Raw genomic sequence first — 22719 nt, 5'->3', positions numbered from 1 at the left:
AAGACAGAATAGCATATAGAGACTCTACCTAACAGAATTTAGGATCAAGTAGACAAGATAGATTCCCTGGAGAAGAACGATACCTGTAAGCAGTGCAATGGCATCAAAACACATTTATTGTGTTCTTTTGAGACTTTGTGATAGGGGAGGAGAGATATACTTAGGAAAGGATAAGCTGGGAAAAACAGAAAAGAGGAACATGTGTACAGTAAAGCATTCTAAAAGTCAGACTGGGGCAAACAGCCATTGGAATGACAGACTGTCAGGCAAACTTGTAGGCAAATTTTAGTAACAGAGGTTCTTGCTTTCCGTTCTGCTTGACTTACAGGTTAAAATCTATAGGTGATTTCTCTCTGCAGTCTTCAGCTACAGTCATATGGCAGCAGTAAAGGAAGTATCATCTGGGTGTGACCAAAGTGAAGATGATCATCCTTGATTTGTTCTGGGCCCAGGAGTACTTGAGGGTGAGGGATTGAGATGTTTGAGCCTGTTTGTCTGTCTGTCTGTTCCTGAGGTACAGGTTTTACAAGGCAAAGTACAAAAAGATTGAGATATGCAGCGTACACATTTTTAAAATACTCTCTTTATGCTAAGCATTTTGCCTGTGTAGAATCTCCCCAAAGCTAATTGAATTCCAGTTTATGAGGCTTAAAGGGTTCTACCTTAATTTGAGAAGGATAATGACAGGTATAATGTAAAACAAAATGCAAGGTACATATATCAGATATTTTCACTTATTCTTTACCTAAAAGCAAAACTTCAATACAACAGATTAAACAACTGGCATTTAATGACAAGCAAAATAAGATCCTGTAGCAACAAAATATGTATTTAAAAGAAACGCCCCCCCTGTGTTAAGAACGTAGAGTAGGTCATATAATTGGGACAGGGGAAGTGAAGTAAGCATGGATTTGTGCCTCTACCCTATAATTAAAATTCTCAAAGGGAATCATGTATCAAAAAACCTTTTACAATTAAACAACACTTGAAGTAATTTTACTACAATAAGTAATTGAATTATAATTGTAGAGCCTTAAGAAAGGCAGGAATGGAATAGATACTAGATTTTAGGTAGCACATAAGAATGAAAAGATATCTTGCTGTCCTGTGAAAAACAAAAGTAGAAATCCATTTCAATGTCTGCATCTGGTAATCAATTACTGGTTGTTATGTAACGATGTGCAGTTTCTGTGGTGACTGCAGTTTTTATTTAGAATCTATTAAGCAAATATTCTACTTACAGAGCAGGTGGAACAACTGCTGCATACGTTAAAGCAGTAGTGCATTCATAGAGATCATACGTTGAATACAAGCTCCTACATCTTTATGGATTTATGAAACCTTTTGTTTCATTCTGAGAGTGGTTCCTCCTTTCAGGGTGAAAATCTGGTTGCAGTCTAGTGTCACTTCTTTGTTTGGAAGGGTGTCTATTAGATGGTGAAGTGATTGCAAACTAGTTTGTAAGACTATATTTAGAAAATCAAATATGGTGGGGTTTTTTGTCATGACATAAAAGGTTTTCTAGAAAAAAGGGAAGCAGGGCAATGACTTGGAACTAGAATCACCGGTTTGGAGAATTATTATTTAGAAGAGCCAGATTATAGTTTTAATACAAAATTATTTTTCTGGTTTATTTTCTAGTACTGCATTGACTGTACAGTTAAAGAGAGGTAGTGTTGGAATAAGCTTTCAGATCACAAGAAAAATGCCATTATTGATGTTTCAGTAAAAGCTGTAAATTAAACATTTTTATTTATTAATTCTGTAAAATGTTCTCTTACTATTGTAGCATAACATGAAGATGGTTTTGATGTCTAAATGCTTAAATTTTTCATATTTATGCCAAAAGCCTCTGTTTGTTGGTATTAGGTGGGCTGTTCTTTCCAAGGTGTCCTGGGTTTGGCCAGGACAGGGTTAATTTTCACCGGACTCCAGGAAGCGGCATAGCCAGGGGGTGGGGGCTGACCCCACCTGGCCAAACAGAGCTGGGTATTCCATACCATGGGACGTCACGCTGGGTTCCGGGGGGGGGTGGTGGGGGGGGTGGGGGTGGGGGGGCGGCGCGACGGGAACTCTCTCGAGGCTCGGGAGCGTGCGGCGCCGGTGCGGTCCGAGAGAGCGGATCTGTTTTTGTCGTGTTTTCTCCTTATCTGTATCGTTGTTGTTCCTGTTCCCTCTGTTTGCTGTTCTGTTAAACTGCCCTTATCCCGACCCACCGGTTTCTGCCTGTTTCTTTTCATTCTCCTCCGCACGCCAGCGGGGGGAGGGGCGGCCGCGTGGCGCTTTTGTTGCTGGCGGCAACCGAAACCAAGACATTAATTTGGCGCCCAACATGGGGCAGGGATAACGGCAGGGCTGAGCAGCGGGTGTTAAAACTGCTTTCTTAGATTTTGTTAAATTTGTTATACGCATTTTTCTGTGTTAGCTAAATAGTCGCCGGTAAAAATGTTTCTGTCTGTGATCAGATGGCTGTGGTTTTTGAATCCGTACTTGCACTATGTTTTCCCTGTGGTGCTGTTCATTACCTCGGGGAAAAGGATCAGGGTGATGATTTTGCTATACTGTATGATGTCGACTTATGACATGATAACGTCAATGTTCATGAAATTAGGCTTGTATTTGCATGCTGCACTCCGGTCATTTCCGTACCTCGGATCCTATGTCTTAGAATTTGTGAATAATCAAACCCAGTTTGTGGGGAAAACCGAAGGGGACACCTTCCCCCATTCTTTCGCCCCCCCTCTCTCCCTCAGGCTGGTCCTAACGGCTTTTGAGAATTTCGAGTACCCATGGGATGCTCAGGCCAGCACTCTCCTTTTGTTCTGCCTCCTGAATGGGTTTTGGGTCTTGTTTAGGGTTAAGCAAGTAGTTAAGAACATCATGCAGAGACCTGCCCCGGGGCTGGATAGCTGTGAGTGGCTGGGTGTGTGGCACAGCATGGGCAAGTACCAAGGGCAGCGGGCACCTCCGGTGTTTTTTAAACTCACCCCTGAGGAAGTACAGGATCCGGACAAACTAGTAAAGTATCTGCAAAAAGTGTGCTGCCACCCTGGGAACTCCAGAGAGACACAGATCACCACAACGTGCTGGGGTCTGGCCCACGCCTACCGAGCCCTGTTCAACACTGTTCAGTGCCTTAAAGGGGAAAGGGGGGGAAATGAAGCGGCAGGCACTGCGGCTGGCGCTGACCCCCTAGCCAGCCCTGCAGTCCCTCCAGGCCAACAGGCAGTCACAGCCCCCCCGACTGGCACCGCCGCTGCCACAGCTGCAGGGTCTGCCTCGGTTTTCCTGGCAGGCACGGCAGCTGCTCCAGCTCCAGCTGCAGGCATTGCGGCTGAGCCCAACGACCAACCTGTGCCAGTAGCAGTCGCCCCTGTAAAACTAAAGAAAGACGCAAAGAGAGCAGATCACTCCGGGAGGGATGACGATAAGCCAGGGTCATCGCGGGAGATAGAGACAGAGATCATCACCCGGTCCCTGTCCCTGGGCGATCTGCGAGACATGCGGAAAGACTTCAGCCGCCACCCAGGCGAGCACATTGCCACCTGGCTGCTGCGGTGCTGGGATAACGGGGCCAGCAGTTTGGAATTAGAGGGCAAGGAAGCCAAGCAGCTGGGATCCCTGGCCAGGGATGGGGGCATTGACAAGGCCATTGGGGAAAAGGAACAAATCCTCAGCCTCTGGAGGAGACTTCTGTCAGGCGTGAGGGAGGGGTACCCCTTCAGTGACGATTTTGTATGCTATCCTAGCAAGTGGACCAATATGGAAAGGGATATTCAGTACTTGAGGGAATTAGCTGTGCGGGAGCTGGTTTACTGTGACACAGACGATGAGCAGGTACCCACAGACCCAGATGAACTCCAGTGCTCACAATCCATGTGGAGGAAGTTTGTGCGGAGCGCACCCTCCTCATATGCCAACTCACTGGCAGTTGTAAACTGGAAAGGTAAAGACGCACCAACAGTGGATGAGATGGCTGTCAGACTCCGGCAATATGAGGAAAGTCTCTCTTCCTCCCTTGTCTCAGCTGTGGAGAAACTGGCTCGGGAGGTCCGACAAATCAAAGAGAGTAGGTCCTACTCCCCACCTGTACGGGCCAGTGTCTCAGCTATTAGGGGCAAGCGTTTCCCTGCTCAGGAGAGGGAATACAGAGGCTACACACCACGGGGCACCCTGTGGTTTTACCTGCGTGGCCACGGAGAGGACATGAGGAAGTGGGATGGAAAACCCACCTCAAGTCTAGAAGCACGAGTGTGTGAGTTGCGAGGTAAAACAATCACAAAAGGGGATTCTGTTAGGAAAAATGCCGCTCCAGTTTCCAGCAGCCAGCGCTCCAGACCAGGTAGACAGTTTGATCTTGATTCCAATCCTCTGGAGGGGACCTCCAAGTCATTCTTACAGCAGATGAGCAGCAAATTCTCTGACGAGGATTAGAGGGGCCCTGCCTCCAGCCAGGTGGAGGAAAGGGACAACCGTGTTTATTGGACGGTGTGGATTCGGTGGCCTGGCACGTCAGATCCACAAGAGTATGAAGCTCTAGTGGGCACTGGTGCACAGTGTACTTTAATGCCATCAGAGTTCAAAGGGTCAGAGTCCATTTGCATTTCGGGAGTGACAGGGGGGTCCCAAGACCTGAGTGTACTGGAGGCTGAAGTAAGCCTCACTGGGCAGGACTAGCAGAAGCACCCCATTGTAACTGGCCCTGAGGCTCCGTGCGTCCTTAGTATAGACTATCTTAGGAGAGGGTATTTCAAGGACCCAAAGGGGTATCGGTGGGCTTTTGGCATAGCTGCTGTGGAGACGGAAGAAATTAAACAGCTGTCCATTTTGCCTGGTCTCTTGGAGGATCCTTCCGTTGTGGGGTTGCTGAGGGTTGAAGAACAACAGGTGCCAATCGCAACCACAACGGTGCACCGGCAACAGTATCGTACCAACCGAGACTCCCTTCTCCCCATTCATCAGCTGATCCGTCAACTGGAGAGTCAAGTAGTGATCAGCAAAACTCGCTCACCCTTTAATAGTCCCATATGGCCAGTGAGAAAATCTACTGGAGAGTGGAGACTGACAATAGACTACCGTGGCCTGAATGAAGTCACACCACCGCTGAGTGCTGCCGTGCCAGACATGCTAGAACTTCAATATCAGCTGGAGTCAAAGGCAGCCGTGCCAGACATGCTAGAACTTCAATATCAGCTGGAGTCAAAGGCAGCCAAGTGGTACGCTACAATTGACATCGCTAACGCATTGTTCTCCATCCCTTTGGCAGCAGAGTGCAGGCCACAGTTTGCTTTCACCTGGAGAGGCATCCAGTACACCTGGAATCGACTGCCCCAGGGGTGGAAACACAGTCCCACCATTTGCCATGGACTAATCCAGACTGCACTGGAAAAAGGTGAAGCTCCAGAACATCTGCAGTACATCGACGACATCATTATATGGGGTGACACAGCGGAAGAAGTTTTTGAGAAAGGGGAGAAAATAGTTCAGATCCTTCTGAAAGCCGGTTTTGCCATTAAGCGGAGTAAAGTCAAGGGACCTGCTCAAGAGATCCAGTTTTTGGGAATAAAATGGCAGGATGGGTGCCGTCAAATCCCAATGGATGTCATCAACAAAATAGCAGCTATGTCTCCACCAACCAGCAAAAAGGAAGCACAGGCCTTCCTGGGTGTTGTGGGTTTTTGGAGGATGCACATCCCAAATTACAGCCAGATTGTAAGTCCTATGTACCACGTGACCCGGAAGAAGAATGATTTTGAATGGGGCCCTGAGCAAAGACAGGCATTTGAACAAATTAAACAGGAGATAGTTCATGCCGTAGCCCTTGGTCCAGTCAGGTCAGGGCAAGATGTTAAAAACGTGCTCTACACCGCAGCCGGGGAGAATGGCCCAACCTGGAGTCTCTGGCAGAAAGCACCAGGGGAGACTCGAGGTCGACCCCTGGGGTTCTGGAGCCAGGGATACAAAGGATCCGAGGCCCGCTATACTCCCACTGAAAAAGAGATTCTGGCAGCATATGAAGGCGTTCGAGCTGCTTCAGAAGTGGTGGGCACTGAAGCACAGCTCCTCCTATCTCCACGATTGCTGGTCCTGGGCTGGATGTTCAAAGAGAGGGTCCCCTCTACGCATCATGCCACCAATGCTACGTGGAGTAAGTGGGTCGCGCTGGTCACCCAGCGCGCCTGAATGGGAAACCCCAGTCGCCCAGGAATTCTGGAGGTAATCATGGACTGGCCAGAAGGCAAAGATTTTGGAGCATCGCCAGAGGAGGAGGTGACATGTGCTGAAGAGGCCCCACTGTATAACCAGCTGCCAGAAGATGAGAAACAGTATGCCCTGTTCATGGATGGGTCCTGTCGCATTGTGGGGAAGCAGCGGAGGTGGAAGGCTGCTGTGTGGAGCCCTACACGACAAGTCGCGGAAACGGCCGAGGGAGAAGGTGAGTCCAGCCAGTTTGCCGAGGTGAAAGCCATCCAGCTGGCTTTAGACATTGCCAGTCGAGAGAAGTGGCCAGTGCTCTATATTTACACCGACTCTTGGATGGTGGCCAGTGCCTTGTGGGGGTGGCTGCAGCAATGGAAGAAGAACAACTGGCAGCGCAGAGGCAAACCCATCTGGGCTGCCCCATTGTGGCAAGATATTGCTGCCCGGCTGGAGCAGTTGGTTGTAAAAGTCCGTCACGTGGACGCCCACGTCCGTAAGAGTCGGGCCACTGAAGAACATCAAAACAACCACCAGGTAGATCAGGCTGCTAAGATTGAAGTGGCTCAGGTGGATCTGGACTGGCAACATAAGGGTGAACTGTTTATAGCTCGGTGGGCCCATGACACCTTGGGCCACCAAGGAAGAGACGCGACATACCGATGGGCTCGTGACCGAGGGGTGGACTTGACCATGGACACCATCGCACAGGTTATCCATGAATGTGAAACATGAGCTGCAATCAAGCAAGCCAAGCGGGTAAAGCCTCAGTGGTCTGGAGGACGATGGCTAAAATATAAATATGGGGAGGCTTGGCAGATTGACTATATCACACTGCCACAAACCCGCCAAGGCAAGCGCTATGTGCTCACAATGGTGGAGGCCACCACCGGATGGCTGGAAACCTACCCTGTGCCCCATGCCACCGCCCGGAATACCATCCTGGGCCTGGAAGAACAAGTCCTGTGGCGACATGGCACTCCCGAGAGAATCGAGTCGGACAACGGGACTCACTTTCGCAACAGCCTCATAGACACCTGGGCCAAAGAACACGGTATTGAGTGCGTGTATCACATCCCCTACCATGCACCAGCCTCTGGAAAGATCGAACGTTACAATGGGCTGCTAAAAACCACTTTGAGGGCAATGGGGGGTGGGACTTTCAAAAATTGGGATACCCATTTAGCAAAGGCCACCTGGTTGGTTAACACCAGGGGATCCACCAACCAGCCTGGTCCTGCCCAGTCAAAACCTCAGCGCCCCGTAGAAGGAGATAAAGTCCCCGTAGTGCACATGCGGAACACGTTAGGGAAGACGGTTTGGGTTAATCCTGCCTCCGGCAAAGGCAAGCCCGTCCGCGGGATTGCTTTTGCTCAAGGACCTGGGTGTACCTGGTGGGTAATGCGGAAGGATGGGGAAGTCCGATGTGTACCTCATGGGGATTTGATTTTGGGCGAGAATAGTCCATAAATAAATTGTATAAAGTTAATTGTTAAATAACCCTGTCACTGTCTGTTATCACTGTTACAATTGTTATATTTAGTACCAGTAGTAGCATAGTAAGAATCATCCAGATTAAAGAAGGATGGACTTTTTTGATGAACCCTAGCAGAGCACAGCGATGATGGAACTGGACCTGGTTTTCAACAACTGGCATCCAGCAACTTCATGAGGATCAACATCTCCTGCAGACTGTGGGCACGGGCCGCACCAGATACATCAGCCATGAGCTCCGGATGCAGCAAGTGACCGTTAATCACCACACATCACCTCTCCTGCCACGGAAGACCATTACGACAGATGGAGCCTGAAGTCATGGATTAAATGAACTCAATGGACACTTTAGAGTGATGATCCATAGATTAAGGGAATGATATCTGGAGACAGGAGAAGTGGTGGTGATCAGCTGGACAATGGGGGACCTGGGCATGACGTAGATGGTATGGAATAAGGGGTGGATAATGTCCTGGGTTTGGCCAGGACAGGGTTAATTTTCACCGGACTCCAGGAAGGGGCACAACCAGGGGGTGGGGGCTGACCCCACCTGGCCAAACAGAGCTGGGTATTCCATACCATGGGACGTCACGCTGGGTTCTGGGGGGGGGGGGGGGGGGGGGGGGAGGGGGGGGGGAGGGGTGCGGCGCGGCGGGAACTCTCTTGCGGCTCGGGAGCGTGCGGCGCCGGTGCAGTCCGAGAGAGCGGATCTGTTTTTGTCGTGTTTTCTCCTTATCTGTATCGTTGTTGTTCCTGTTCCCTCTGCTGTTCTGTTAAACTGCCCTTATCCCGACCCATTGGTTTCTGCCTGTTTCTTTTCATTCTCCTCCGCACGCCAGCGGGGTGAGGGGTGGCCGTGTGGCGCTTTTGTTGCTGGCGGCAGCCAAAACCAAGACACAAGGTATTTTAAAGGTCCACATAGTTGAACAAAAATAGAGAGATTAAAAGTATTTTGCCATTTAATGTTGTAAATAGGTTCTCCAGATACTGTCAAGTTCTTATCTGAATAGAATCTACTTTAATATACATAAAAAACCCACAAACCTGGATGTTGATTTATACTGGTTGTAAAACCCTGTTTTCATGTTTAGCACATTTCACATATATCTGCTTGGCACTAACCCTGCATCATTTTACAACATTTATATTTACCTTGTTTAAATGGTAATCATTTAATCAACTGATATATGCAGCATAGATTTTTAATCACCTATTTCCACATACATCTTTGTGCATTTATGTGTTGTTTCTGTTGTAATGTATATTTCCCTTTTGGAATGGAGCTTGTATCGCTGGATATGCAGTTCTTCAAAGAACAGCTTTCAAGATCACCAGCTGATTATTATATTAAAAAGTGTTATCTCATAAATTGCATTCTGGAAACTAGAAAATGTAAACACTCCTATTTACCGTTATATTGTCAGAATAATACATGCTTTTTCTACAGCTTGGATAATGTTAGTAAATCAGTGATTTAGGTTTTCAGGCTCTTACATTTTTGGCCATGTCTGGGGCAGATTTAATTTGAAACAAAACTATTTCAGGGAAAATTTAAGCTAAAAAACCTCTTAAAATATTTCCAGAGAACACTTCACATTTGCATTTTATTTTGTGTTTATTAATATTAGTATGAATCTATCCTCATAATAACCATTTCCTTTTCCTCCTTAATGGGTTAATAATACAGCAGTAAAACAAACAAACAAACAAAAAATTGCACTTTATACTTATTTTCCCAATTTTTAAATGACTGGCTAATAAAGGAAGAATAAGCATAATATCTTCAAATGCGGTACATACATCTGTATTAGTAGCAGGTGGAGAGTCTGGAATAATTACCAATATGATACATGGACATTGCAAAATCATCCAATAATTTATACTAGTTTGTGAATAACTCTTTTCCTCTATATGTTCCTGTCCCCCTAATAATGTGAATTCTTTATTGTGTCACGTTCTTTCTGAATAACCAAAAAGTGCCACCAAAACATAAATAGGAATGAAAGCACAGGTTAGAACTATTCTTTCACTTCATAGCTAGAAAAAAGCACCTATGTTCCAGGCTTTCTTTACCTGAACTTTAAGAAAGTTTCAGACTGCATTAGTAGAGAAACAAAAATAGATACAATTTTGCAAATCATAGGAACATTCAGGCTGAAAGGAGCCTCAGGAAATCTCTAGGCCAACCTCCTACTCGAAGCATGGTCAAATTATGAAGTTAGACCAGGTTGCTCATGGCTTTATCCAGTCTGGTCTTTGAAAAATTCCAATGCAATCTGATCTACACAAAAAAAGAAGGTAAACCAGGCCTGTATAAATCTACTATAATGAGAACAGTGAGCTGTGACCATTTATTAGTAGTCATCTCTGTTTACCTTTGCCAGACTGAAGGCTATGAAAGCCTACAGGGCTTTTAATAGGAAAAAAAAAAAAAAAAGTGTTACTTTGTGTTAAGACCCAAAAGGGACCTTTGACAGCAAAATATGTGTATCACAAATAAGCACAATCCAACCTGTTTGTGAAGCTGTGAAATCACAGCCAAGCTGATAGACAGGGTTTCTAGAATGATTTAGACTGCTGAACTCCCTACTATTTCCAAAGAAACCCTTGTCCCATCTTATTTTTGTGCTTAGAGAGTGCATGCCAGTATGCTCCAGGGCTCATAGCATTACGCAGAAGCAACATGTTGCTTGTTACAGAATGGGGCTTGAAACTGTCGTCCTAGTTCTATCCCAGATCCCTCTCAAGCCCATTAACTTCTAATAACTGGTATTGTCTAACTTTATATTTTGGCTTGAAGGTAGTATGTAGTTAAAAGTAGTGAAAAGGCTTGGGTTTTAAGGGTTTTTTTCTTGCATGTAAGGATTCACCAAGGAATCATGAAAACAGAAATCAGCAGAAGAAATAGTGGACAATTTCCAGAGGCTTTTATATGTTTGCACTCAAAAGGAAGAGGGAATGCACACCATTTTCTTCAACCCAGTGTTCCCTTCTGTTGTATTCCAAGCTGATCACTCTGGTCATAATACTGTATTCATCTTGTCATTTACAGGAGGAAAGTAATTTGTTTTTACTATTTATTAAATGAGCAGAGTAATGCTTTTATAAAGTGTTTTGAATAAAAAACCAAGTATTGGTAGTTGCAAATTAGTAACAGCAATACAAGAAAACAGACTAATGAAAAATAAAATATGAGACTGCAGTCAGAAGAACTCTTCCATTTCTCTTAAATATTTCTGGCAAATTTACATTTATATTAATTGTTATTGTTCACAACTTAATAGAACAAGAAGGGCTTAGATACATTATTGATTTTTAATTTGCCTGGAAAAGATTTTATTTTCCTTGAAAGACTGTGATTTCCATGCATTGAAAAAACAGACGAATGTGCTGGGTGAAACTCTGGACGCACTAGAGATAATAGGGCTGGATTTCACCCTGGGGTTTTATGTAATAAGCCATTAAAGTGACATTTAAATAGATGACCCTGCAATGCAAAGACTAATACTTCATTCATGTATAAATACATTAAGTAGTCTGTCAAGGAAAAACTAATGACTAGAAATAATTGAAACTGAAAATAAACCCTTCTTTTTAATCTGATATTTCTTCATTTTTTATCGAGGTGGATAAACTCCCTGAATTTTTTTTTGCTTTCTAAGGATTGTTCTACCTAAGTCAATATTTATAAATATATATTATGCTTGCTTGGAAATTTGCCGAGCCAGTGTCTGTGTAGTAATGTGTCAACATACTACACTGGCATTGCTTAGATGTGGAATCACCTAGCAGCAAGCCTCCTAAAATGAGATGAAACTATTTTGAAAATATTTAATCCATTGTTGACCTTTAACACTCCTAAAAGTGCAATAAAACACAAACTTTAGAAGGGAATTGAGACGAGAAATTTTGTTTAATCCTGGATTTATTGTCATGATTTACTACTATTTGTATTACAAATTGAAAGTTTATTCGAGGCTGTTGCAAACAATGAGGCTGAGATGACACAAATGCAATTTGCCAGTCGAGCCTGGGCAGTGCAGATTATAACAGCTAAGTGCTAGATGCACAGAAACACTGATATCATTTCAGGAACCATTCCGCCCCTCCCCCCCTTGTTAGCTTTTATCCCGTTGCAGTGAATATTCTGTCACGGCTGTTGATCAAGAATATACTCCATATAAACATCTCTTCTTATTCTCTGTAAATAAGCATCGTCTCTCTTCTGTGCAATGGTTACATTTAAGCATTAAAGAAAAAAATGAGAACTGCAAGTTGAAACTATAGAGAATTAGTGTTTGTACAAATATAACTTGTATAGCCTAAACACACAAAAGCAAATATGGAAAAAAATAGCAAAGAATCTATGCTCTTCACTTTTCTGTCCAAAATCAGCTCTCTTGCCAGTATAACAATATCAGAGAGCAAGACTGAACAGTGTAAACTTAACCTTATTTTTGTTCTATTGCTTTCTTTTTCCCCAAAAAATCTGTTCTTAAATTAGCTTCTCCCAGTTTAATCGCTTACTCTGTCAAACAGCCAGTGAGGTATTAATGTTGGGAAGAAATGATCCTGTGCATGTACAAAACAGTGGAAAGTGTAGCATATAGTATTTTAGTGGCTGGAATACTCAAAGGTTCATGCCTGGGATCATGAGAGGACAAATTCTTGTGTGTACTGCAAAGTGACTTTATGTTATGCTGCTATGATTTAGCGATATGTGTTTTTTAAATGTATTAATTAGTGGGGTATGTTACAAGATGTGTTCATCATGGCCTCCAAAGTATATATGTTGGAATTTTGTAAGGAATTTTACAATAGTTTTAGTCATGGAGAAATGCTCCGTGTCTGGTTTATCTTTCTTTCTACTTTACTTATGTTCATAAGATTTGTCTCTTCTGAAAAATATTGTTCTTTCCTGTTATATGGTAACCACATAAAACTACTAATGATATTAATGAGGCATCTATAAAAACATCTCTCTGTAAGAAGTAGCATTTTATAGAACTTCACAAACCTTCTGTAGTACTTTAAGGCAGGTGAGATACTAATGAGTTCCACAAATTTTTGTCTGTCTGCCTAAACATATTAATTCTGACTGTTCTGTATAGCTTGTGTGATAAAAGCATAGTATGTCTCAAGAGTGAGTAAAAGCCTTGATTCCTTTATGTTCCAGGTAGCTATTAACTAGCACCCCAATTATGTCATGTTGTCTAAGAATTTTTCCAAGGGTGGGATTTAGCTGAGCTGTCTTCATGGGGCTGACACGTATGACATGGGGCTTACGAGAGACTCTTGGCCTTGAGGAGTAGAAGCTAGAGGCCATATGGGATATCTAGGACATCTATGATATTGCTGGATGTCACTCTAGTTGCCTGAATTATTCTGTTGACATGAGAAGAATAGAACTAAATAAAGTTCTTTGGCTTTTTAATTTCAAAACTGAGCAGCTCTCTTCTGCTGCTGAGAGGTGGAGAGGTTTATTTCTAAAGCACTAGATCTTTCTTCTTAGAAATGTTGATTAAAACTGTTTGTAGTACAGCTCTTTTCTATCAGTTTGGCTGGCAAAACAGTGTTGTCATGCCATCCAGAGGAGGATGAAATTTGTATTTTGTTTATATGTTCAATGTTATCAAGGTGGGGTGGCTTCCTCCCACCATCAGGAAAAAAAATCTTAAACAGATGTCAAGAAAATCAGCCAGAGGTAAAGAAAAATGTGTTTGTAACTGGAAACTATCCCATCTCTAAGCTCAAGGCACACTGTGCATGGCATTTTTAGGTAAATTAGATCTCTATTGGGTTACTGCAGAGAACACAGGTTATCGGAACTAAGCCATTATGTTCTTTCTTGATTAACTTGTGAAACTATAGTACTGTGATTGTCACACTACTTGAAAGATTTTTTTTTTTAAATTTTCTAAGATATATAGGAATACATTCAGTTCAGAATGAATGGCATTCTGGTTGCAACTGCTCACTTTTAACGTAAATGAAAATGTAGATCCGAAAGCTCAGACACATCCGCTGATTTTTAGTTAGCAAAATTGAATTTAAATCTGACATATTGAATCTCAAAAAATCACATGTGCTTTGTGCAAGACCACTAATTTTGAATGTCATCCAATGTTGACAGAACTTTGAAGAAATCTTGTCATAATTTATGATAAATTTCAGCTCTTTTGAATGTATATTTATTGGGGTTATGTGAGTGTGCCCTGGTGGTGGTTGCCTTATGTATTCGAATAGAGGAGTCCCAATTGCCTCTATTATCTGTCTGCAAGAAACAAGAACCAGTTTGCTTTGTCTCTATCCATGTTTACGAAGATTTGTTTCATAGTACTAGATACTTAACTGTAACTTATATGGCAAAATCATGTCTGGATTAAGACTTAGCGGTGATTTCAAATGCTTTGCATTTGCTTGTTTGTCTTCCTAGAATTAAATTTACACTTAAGGCATTTGATGTGGCTAAAGGAAGATTATGCTCTAGCATAATGAAACGTATGTGAGCTGCTCCTTTCCATCAAAGCACCAGACATTTTTCCATGGTTACCTCACTAAGAAAGCATTAAACACTGCTGGCTAGGGTTCTTCTTGAGGTCCAGAATGGTGACTGCTGATGTAAGAGCCACACAGGTCAGTATAAGATGGTTCATCCATGGTCTTGGTGTTGACACTAACCAATATATGGGCTTAAACGCGCTCGTTGACTGCTTCTCTTCATGCTACTACAGTACAGAGACGTCAACGTCCCTTGAGAAAAACTTCACTCTCCGACTTTTTTGTGGTTATCATGCAGATCAGTGAAGTCTGCTAAAATCTCGAAGTGAAAATGAATATTGAATCCTATGGCAAAAACTGCTCTGAATAGCATTTTCTAGATGTGATTAGATGCCCGCATTTTTTTTGGCGTGTAATAACCTATGAATGAACGCTAGGGGATGCTACACTTCTACCAAAATTAGCGAAATATGTAAGGAAAAAACTGCCAGATCTGTGAAATTATTACATTTCCTTTCCATACAAGAAGTAAGGAAAACAGCTTTTGGTCATTTGATGTAATAGGATTATTTTATTGGAACGTATCTGAGTGAGTAGAAATAGATAAATTTTTAATTCTTTACTAAACAACTTGGGAAAATGGCCTTATTATGTATGTTTAAAGAAATTTGTTTTTAAATATCTATCCTATAGAAACATCCAAATCAAGATCAGGATGCCATTTCAGTAGATTACATGCAAAAGTAGGTGAAGAATAGTTCAGCTGCACTACATACAAAGCTACAGAGTTGTTTAGCCTAGGGCTCCAATCTTGGAAATTATCCTTTGACAACAAATACAGAACAGCTTGCAGGCTTGAAATTTGTTACAGGACAAGCCTGGTTGTTCTGTACTAGAACTTGCTTTTCCTGTAAATAATTTACATTTTTTTCAAGTGTTTATGCGAACTACACAAAACAGAAATATTTAAATGTTGGACAATTATGTAAACTTTCATTGTATTTTAACATGAGGAACAATATCATGTAAAAATCTATGTAGATGACTTTTTTAATTAAAAAAAAAATCCTAAGAACAAGCAGGAATGACAACATTGCTTTTCAAAGAAATTGCCTGTTACAGCATTTGCTTTACAAATCTTTGCAAATTGAAGCAATGTTAAAGAGAATTTTTAATTATTAAATATGAGTTACATAGGATCAGTTTTTTATATTTTAAATTACACAGACAGCTGCATTTCAAGTTTTCCACTGATAGTCCTGCCTTATACACCCATACTGCTCAGTTCTGGAAAAAGAACTCAGTGTTTGTTCATCATACAATCCTTTTGTTGTTCTCTGAGCTGTCAGCAAAAATGTCAGTATCAATTTTTGGGTGCAATCTAAAATGCTGTTGGTATTCTATGTTACCTGTCTATCAAGATCTATGTTTTCCTAAACAAATGCATACACATGTAAATGAACCCAAGAGTTTGCTGCAAATATACTGTGGGTTTTGTGGTTTATGGTTTTGTTTTCATTTTAATATAGACTCTCACAGAGAAAAAAAGAACAGGCCAAGTGCTGAAAGGTTCATTTTTCTCACAGGAATGCAAAGAACTAATCTTACCCAGAACACTGTAGATGAGTGAGAAGCATTGCGAAGTCAAAACACAGTAAGTCCAGAGAACTGGCCAATATTTGTATGTAATTTTCTTTTTGTAGCAGTGAGTTTTGGGGAAAGTGGGACGTACAGACAATTTGAACTGACTAATTGCCCCTAAGTGTTGAAAGGGGTAACTTCCTTCCTTCCCTCTCTCCAATATTTGTGGCTGTAGAGTCTAATCCCACCATTGCATCTAGTTTTCTGCTGATTGAGCAAACTGAACTGGCTCACTGCAGAGTTCTACAAATAATAAATCCAGTGCAATGGAAGAAGAGGGAATATGTGCCTGGGAGTGGGATTGGTAGTAATGGTACCCCTTTCAGTGGCAGTAAAGTCTTATATAAAATCTTAACCATCTTGTTTAATTAAATTCTTAGGCCTAACTCAGGAGCTAGACTCAAAATGCATGTGCAGATACTGTCTCTGATTTCATAAATTTGCAATTTAGAAAGCATACTCTTCATCTTTGTGAATTAGTGTTTATCTCTATCTCAGGTTTACAAGCATAGGACTACAGCAGTGATTAAGGAGTTGAAAATCTGTATCCACTTTAGATTATTTTGGTGGGGGTGTTGAAAGCATCTCTTTTGTCAGGCTTTATTTAGGTCATGAAAATTATTTTGGACCTAAGTTAGAAATGTTGGTATAGGTTTTCCTTTTGTATTTTAAGTATTTTTATTCACTCATATAAACATGAAGAATTTATAACAACTAGCAAATGTTTTTCTTCCCCCCCCCCCCATTATGTTTTTCTGCTGTGTTAACACTGTGCAAACATTTTAATGTCCAGGATGGGTTGTTATCCCAAAACATTCTCACATCTTTCCAAAGAACAATCACTTATCCGAATGCACAGAAGAGATTAAAAATGTGCAAATTGCAGGACAGGAATCAGAGTGATTTTAAGGGAAATACAGCAGGAGAGATTGAGAGAAAGGCAAAAAAACAAGGGTCGCAGTACTAATTTTATCTTCCACCTGTGAATGGATGTTGCATAGAGTTGCTTAAGAAATATTTGCAGAATTCTTTCTCCTCCTCTGCGAAATAACTTGGTATTTCCTGAAATACTAATAATGCTCCAAAATGCAGAGTAACATCACAACTTGTTTTCAATATGCATTGTAGTGCCTGGAATGTTATATTCCAACCTATCTTTAAAAGCCAAGATTAAGCAAGACTATTATACAAGAAGTCAGAATAATGCCTTATAAAAGGGTAAATTTGACATTTGTGCTTGAGTTCTTTTTGGACCTATAGTAGCTTCAACACAGAAATTTATCTCCCCTATACTTTTGTTCTGTTGCTGTTTATGTGGTTGAAATGTTGCATACAACTCCACTTTTGAATCCCCTAAACTCTGACATCTGTCCACTCCAATGTCATATGAGGATATTGTGGCTTTAAAAAACGTATCAAAGTTCATTTAATAACAAACTTGCAGACTAGTGACATAGTTGAGACTTATTTGTGTATCTGATTAACACACACTTGGATTTTATTGTTACTGGCAAGTAGAATAAATAGAGCATGACGTCTTCTGCCCTTTCAGAATTACTTTTTTTGATGTGGGCATAGCTTTCTTTACAGTAAGTGTCCCTGTTGGAAACAACTTTACAGTGGCATTAGCTCAGTAGTGTCCTCATTTCTGTCACTTGATAAGGAGGGCTTAGTAAACATGGCCTGTAAATCCAACAGTGCATGAAAAGTAATAATCTGTAAAGGTGCTAAAATGAATTCAACAGTTTATGCAGATGTTAGTTAAGGTGAGTGAAATGTGTGCTAATTATGGGCATGCCTTTCACCTGGCTTCAGGAGACAAAGCCACAGCTGCGAAATTGTGTTGCTTCTTTTGAGATACACGATTATATTTCAAAGGCTTTCTTTCTTCCTGCCTGTTCATAAGGTTGGAGAGACAAGGACAAATCCATAGTGTCATCTGGGCATGAAGAAAACAGAGTTAATAACACAAATCCGGTAAAAATATGGATGCAGTGCTTGATTGTGTACTTTCACAAAAATTTCTTTTAGTGGTAGTGATTGTTTAAATTATCTTGAGCTTCTCACTCCTGCTCTTTCAGTCATGCCACTACAATTGTTATTGCAGCAGTGTTGTGAACTATTGTGAATTGGTGCCTTTCCTGGGTTGAAGTTAACACAGTAAATATTTCATTCACTTGTCCTGTTCTCCATGCATCCATACAGACAGTTCTGCTAGAAGTGTGACTGAGCTGAGTTCTGTGGCTGGAAGGAAGGAAGGAATGGAGAGATGCTTAAGCTGGTAAGTCTGATTAAAAAAAGAAAAAAAAAGGTTGGTGAAACTATGGGTTAAACCTTTGTGAAAGTGATTGTACTGCACCTCTGTGGTGGAAAGAGACAGAAGGACTTTGTGCTGGTGAGAGGCAAACCACAAAAATGAGAAGAGTATAGCAATCGGAATAGCAGAAAGGGAGGAGAAAGGTGTGACTATGCAGAGCCGTAAAGCTGAAGCCAAACTGCAAATTTAGTGTGTGGAAGGGCAGGAAAGACGTTAAAAGTGAGAGTGATATATTCTAAATTTGCAGTGGGTTGTGATGAGCTATGAGCCTAGGAGAGAGGAAAAGTCACTGTAATAGCGGTATGTTTGTAGTTCCATCACTTTACATATTTGGTATGAGCTTTAGCTGGTGGAGTCTTCTGTGCGATAATCAGCTTTTATTAAAAAACCAAAACCAAACAACAAGAAAAGTAATGTATCTCATTACTGCTAACCAAGTGATTCCTGAATGTGAAAAAAATCAAAAGAGAGAAAGGAGCCATAGTAATAGGACTAGAGTTTAGCATTACCCAGACCTGGTCCTAAATAATTCTTCTCTAACAGTAGTGACTTTCTTCTATTTTCCTGGGAAGGACCTTGAAGTCAGAATAAGTGCTGTATGCAGAACGTCTTGCACTTGTGCATTAGAATCCCCAGGTGAAACACTGACTTCTTTCAGGATTTTGTACCTAGGTCTCATGCAAGGCATCTACATTCCCATAGCCACAGACCTTGCATGTGCAGCGAGTTGAACTCAATACCATGTTATCACAGGGTAGGCATGATAAATTCACTTGCTACACAGGTGCAGTTCAACTGCATGGTGGATATGATTTAGGTCTGACATGTATATCTGCACATCTCACAGCTGCTTTCCAGGTAACTAAAAAATATTTGGCTGCATATGAAATATGAAATAAATTATAACTGTTAGGCTTTTAATATAGAGCATATAATTTAAGTATGTAATAATGAAAATCGTGTTTTATACAAGATATCAAACAGCCCAGCTCCCAGCTGTTAAATCTTGGAGACACTGGTTCAAATTGGGGGTAAAAGGGATTAAGTATATGGGCTTATGCCTTAAGATAACATAGGCTGTAGCATCTCTTTAAAAAAGCTACAGCAGGTAAAGGAAAGAGCTTAAAGGTGCTTTTTTTTCCCAGGTATTTTTGGCAGCTGATTGAATATGAATGGAGATTTCCTTTAGAAGGAAAGGTACATAAGCAGTTGCACAGCATGCTAAAAATGGCTGTCAAGAGAAACTTTCATAATGCACCAGATATTTAGTGTATATTACAAACAAACCCAGCTTTTTAATCTGCAGACAATGAGTGACTGTTGTGATCCAGAACAAGTGATGTAAACCAAAGTGTTCAAAGATATTGCTTAGAAGGATAAATGCATGCATGCATCTGGCCACAAGGCCTTTTAAGTTTATGGGCAAATTAGCTACGTACTTGTCATAAAGATATTGTCCAGTAGTTTCTAATAATTTACAGCATTATGAACATTCTTAGACAGGTCACTAATTTTAGCATCCAGCCTAGTTTTAAGAGTTTGGGAACTGCCTTTATAGACATTTATTATTGGATTCTGCATCAGATGGCAGTCTTCTGTTCTTCTTTGGCAGATTCAGGTTAAAGGGGAAAAGGTGGAAAAAAACACTCAAAAGGAAAGACACTGAAATGCAGTGTTTCATGATCTTAGTCTAGAAATTAGAGTTGCCAGTCAATGACTTGGAAATCCAGGACTACACTACAAATCCTTAATGCAACTCCTTTCCCCTGTTTTTTTTTTTTTTATATATTTTATTATTATCCTTGGAAAATATGACATTTCCTCTTTCCTTTTGTGTATCTGTTAAAAATGTTATTTTTAAAGCTCCATCTTTTGTCCATCACCCTACTGCTCCCCCTCTGACAGTGATTATTCACCCCCTATAGGGGCACGTATCAAACCCCCAGTTTCTGTCAGACAGAGAAATCTCTTCCTTACTGGTATTTGTTTAATTTTGAGGCTTTTGGTGTATGTTAAGTAGTATAGTCCCTTACAACACTGTGGTGCTTGATGTGCGCGCTTTCTGGAGATACTGCACAGCGGGCAGAGTTCTTTGCAAAGAACTCTAAATATAGTTGGTTGCACTTCTAACACTGTTGTCTTTTGATTTCTTTTTGACTGAATTTGTGTTTTCCATCCTTCCTTTAGTTTCTCTCTTTAGCCTTTTTTTTTTTCCTGTCTCACAGCCCTGTTTTCCCTTAACATCTCCAAAGCATTGAAAAGGGCAAATACTAGCTAATCTAATCTCTCCACCCTCTCTTCTGCACTAACAAAGCTTTTTGCTTCCCCTGCCTCCTCTTCTTTGTTTTCTTTACCTTTCTTTCCCTTCCCCCTCAAAAAATCCACCACTCCTATTTAAAAGAATTGGTTAATCTTCAGTAGGACATGCAATCATTGCGACTTAACAGACAAAATCTTCTGAATTTTCCAGATGTGCCTGTGTGTCCTTACACCAGATTTGTACCTCCTGTTGCAATATATGTGTAAGGACAAGAAAATAAAGAGAAAGATATTTCAGGTTTTCCTTTCCTGATTCCCAACAGAATTCTTTTGTCTATTTTAGCAGAGTAGCCTTGCAGCTGAATACAAATGCTATATTCTGTCTGGTAGCTTTCTAGGTTTTTGTTTGTGCTAATGTCTGAAGGTTTGTAAATTTTTCATTTGCAGTTGGGCCACTGTTTCCTTGAATGAAGATGATAGGACCTTAGGCCTTTTCTAAGGCTGCTTCTGCTTCTGTCTATCTGCTGCATGCTGATTCTCTCCGATAGGTCCAAGTGTGTCAGTTTGGCAGTGTTCCCAGCCGCCATCAGCATTTCTGCATTCCCAGAGTCCAGTCTTGATTAGCACAAACATGGACAAATACAGTGTATTGAGCTTTGCTCCCTTGCTGTACTTCAAAGGGATTAGGATTTTTTTTTTATATAGAATAATATTAGAGCAGTCAATTAATGAGCATAAATGTTAGTCGCTGGCAATCCTCACATTTGCTGCATGTAGGAATCAAAATTCAGATGTTTATGTGTTGGGGGGTGATATCTCTGAGTGACACAGGCCTTGAGGTATGCAGTTAAAAAGAAACCTGTCTTGAATGGTTCGAACTGTTAAAACTGATACAAGTATGCACTTCAATGCCATGCATTTCCAGTGTGTTCTTGCTGCTGTAGTGGGCTGCACGATTCCCTTTATAGCAGCACTCTCTCTAGTTTCTGCTACATTCCTAAAACAGAACAAACTGCCAGTGTAACCCATGAGCATTCCTGCTCCCTGCCCTGAAAAACGCTGCCAAAGCTAAAAAGGGAAAACGCTTCCAGCAGAGACTCCAGAATTACTTATGAGATGAGAATTTATCCTCTGGGCTGTTAATCCGCTGTTGCAGCCTAAAACGCAAGAACACAAAAAATGTAAGCACAGTGATAGGATTGTTTGGCAGTTTTCCTGTGACAACGATATCTCAAGAAATAATCTGAATGCAGTAGGGGACAACGCCGAGTAGGATTATTAATTTTACTGAGTTGCATTGTTATGAGTCATGTCGGCTCTCAAGCAGAGAGGTGTGTGTGGTAAAGTAGTTACATGATGAAAGGTGCTGGTTGGAGCTAAGGGAGGGTGTTAGTTTTGTTTGAAGTGATTGTTTCTGGGATCATTAGCACTCGAGTAAAGGTAGAGGGAAGTGCACATTCTGTTTGAAACTGGCCTTGATTTATGGGAGAGGGTTTTCTATAATCGGTTTTGCACAATCCTAGACCTTGCATGCTGTATTGGAAGAATGTTTATTTTGCTTTGGTTATTTTATCTCACTATTTAATAATTACTGTTTTAATATTAAAACTCTCCCTCTACAGCTCCATTTGTTTTTCCTTGTTTTTTTTTTTTATAAAGAATCCTTCAATAATATGCAATATGCTTCAGAATCACCTTTTATCTAAGGTTTCCATAATAATTTGTTGATGGCTATAGAATGATGTTGTTGAGCTACCTAATACGGGTACAAAATTTTGAACAAAAATGTAAAGGCTGCTTGGGGCCTTTTGAAAGACTTGACCTTTAAAATCTTCATCTGGAGTTAAGATTTTCTTCCTTGCTGGCATAGCGATAAATCCTCCCACTTTCACTGTATTAGGGAAGAGAACTGAATCACATTTTTTAATCAAATGCTTGGGAATTGGCCCGAGATCAAACTAGCTGCTTACATGCCGTTTTCTCATTTTGTTTCTTTTGCGGAATTTTAGTAAGAGATAAAAGGCAAAGCAAAAACATCTGAAAAGCTCTACTAATGTTTTTGGCACAGCAGACAGATAACTTGCCACGTAGGGAAATCTACGCCTGTTTCGGGCCTGCACTGTGCGGTAAAAAGCACCAAGTCTTACAGGGTTAATCGGCAGGAAGCTGCCGCGGCAGCCGGCTGACACGGAAGTCAGAGTGGTGTGCAACAGACAGCCTGGGCAGGCCCGGGGGGGGCGGGGGGGCTGCGGAGTGCAGTAGCTGGGGTGATGCTGATGGGTTTGGTTATCCTCTGCAGCTTTTTTATA

The sequence above is a fragment of the Opisthocomus hoazin genome, chromosome 18, assembly GCF_030867145.1.
Source record: "Opisthocomus hoazin isolate bOpiHoa1 chromosome 18, bOpiHoa1.hap1, whole genome shotgun sequence".
In the NCBI taxonomy this organism is placed as follows: Eukaryota; Metazoa; Chordata; class Aves; order Opisthocomiformes; family Opisthocomidae; genus Opisthocomus; species Opisthocomus hoazin.
The sequence above is the reverse complement of the archived record's forward strand: the minus strand, read 5'-3'. Positions refer to the sequence as shown.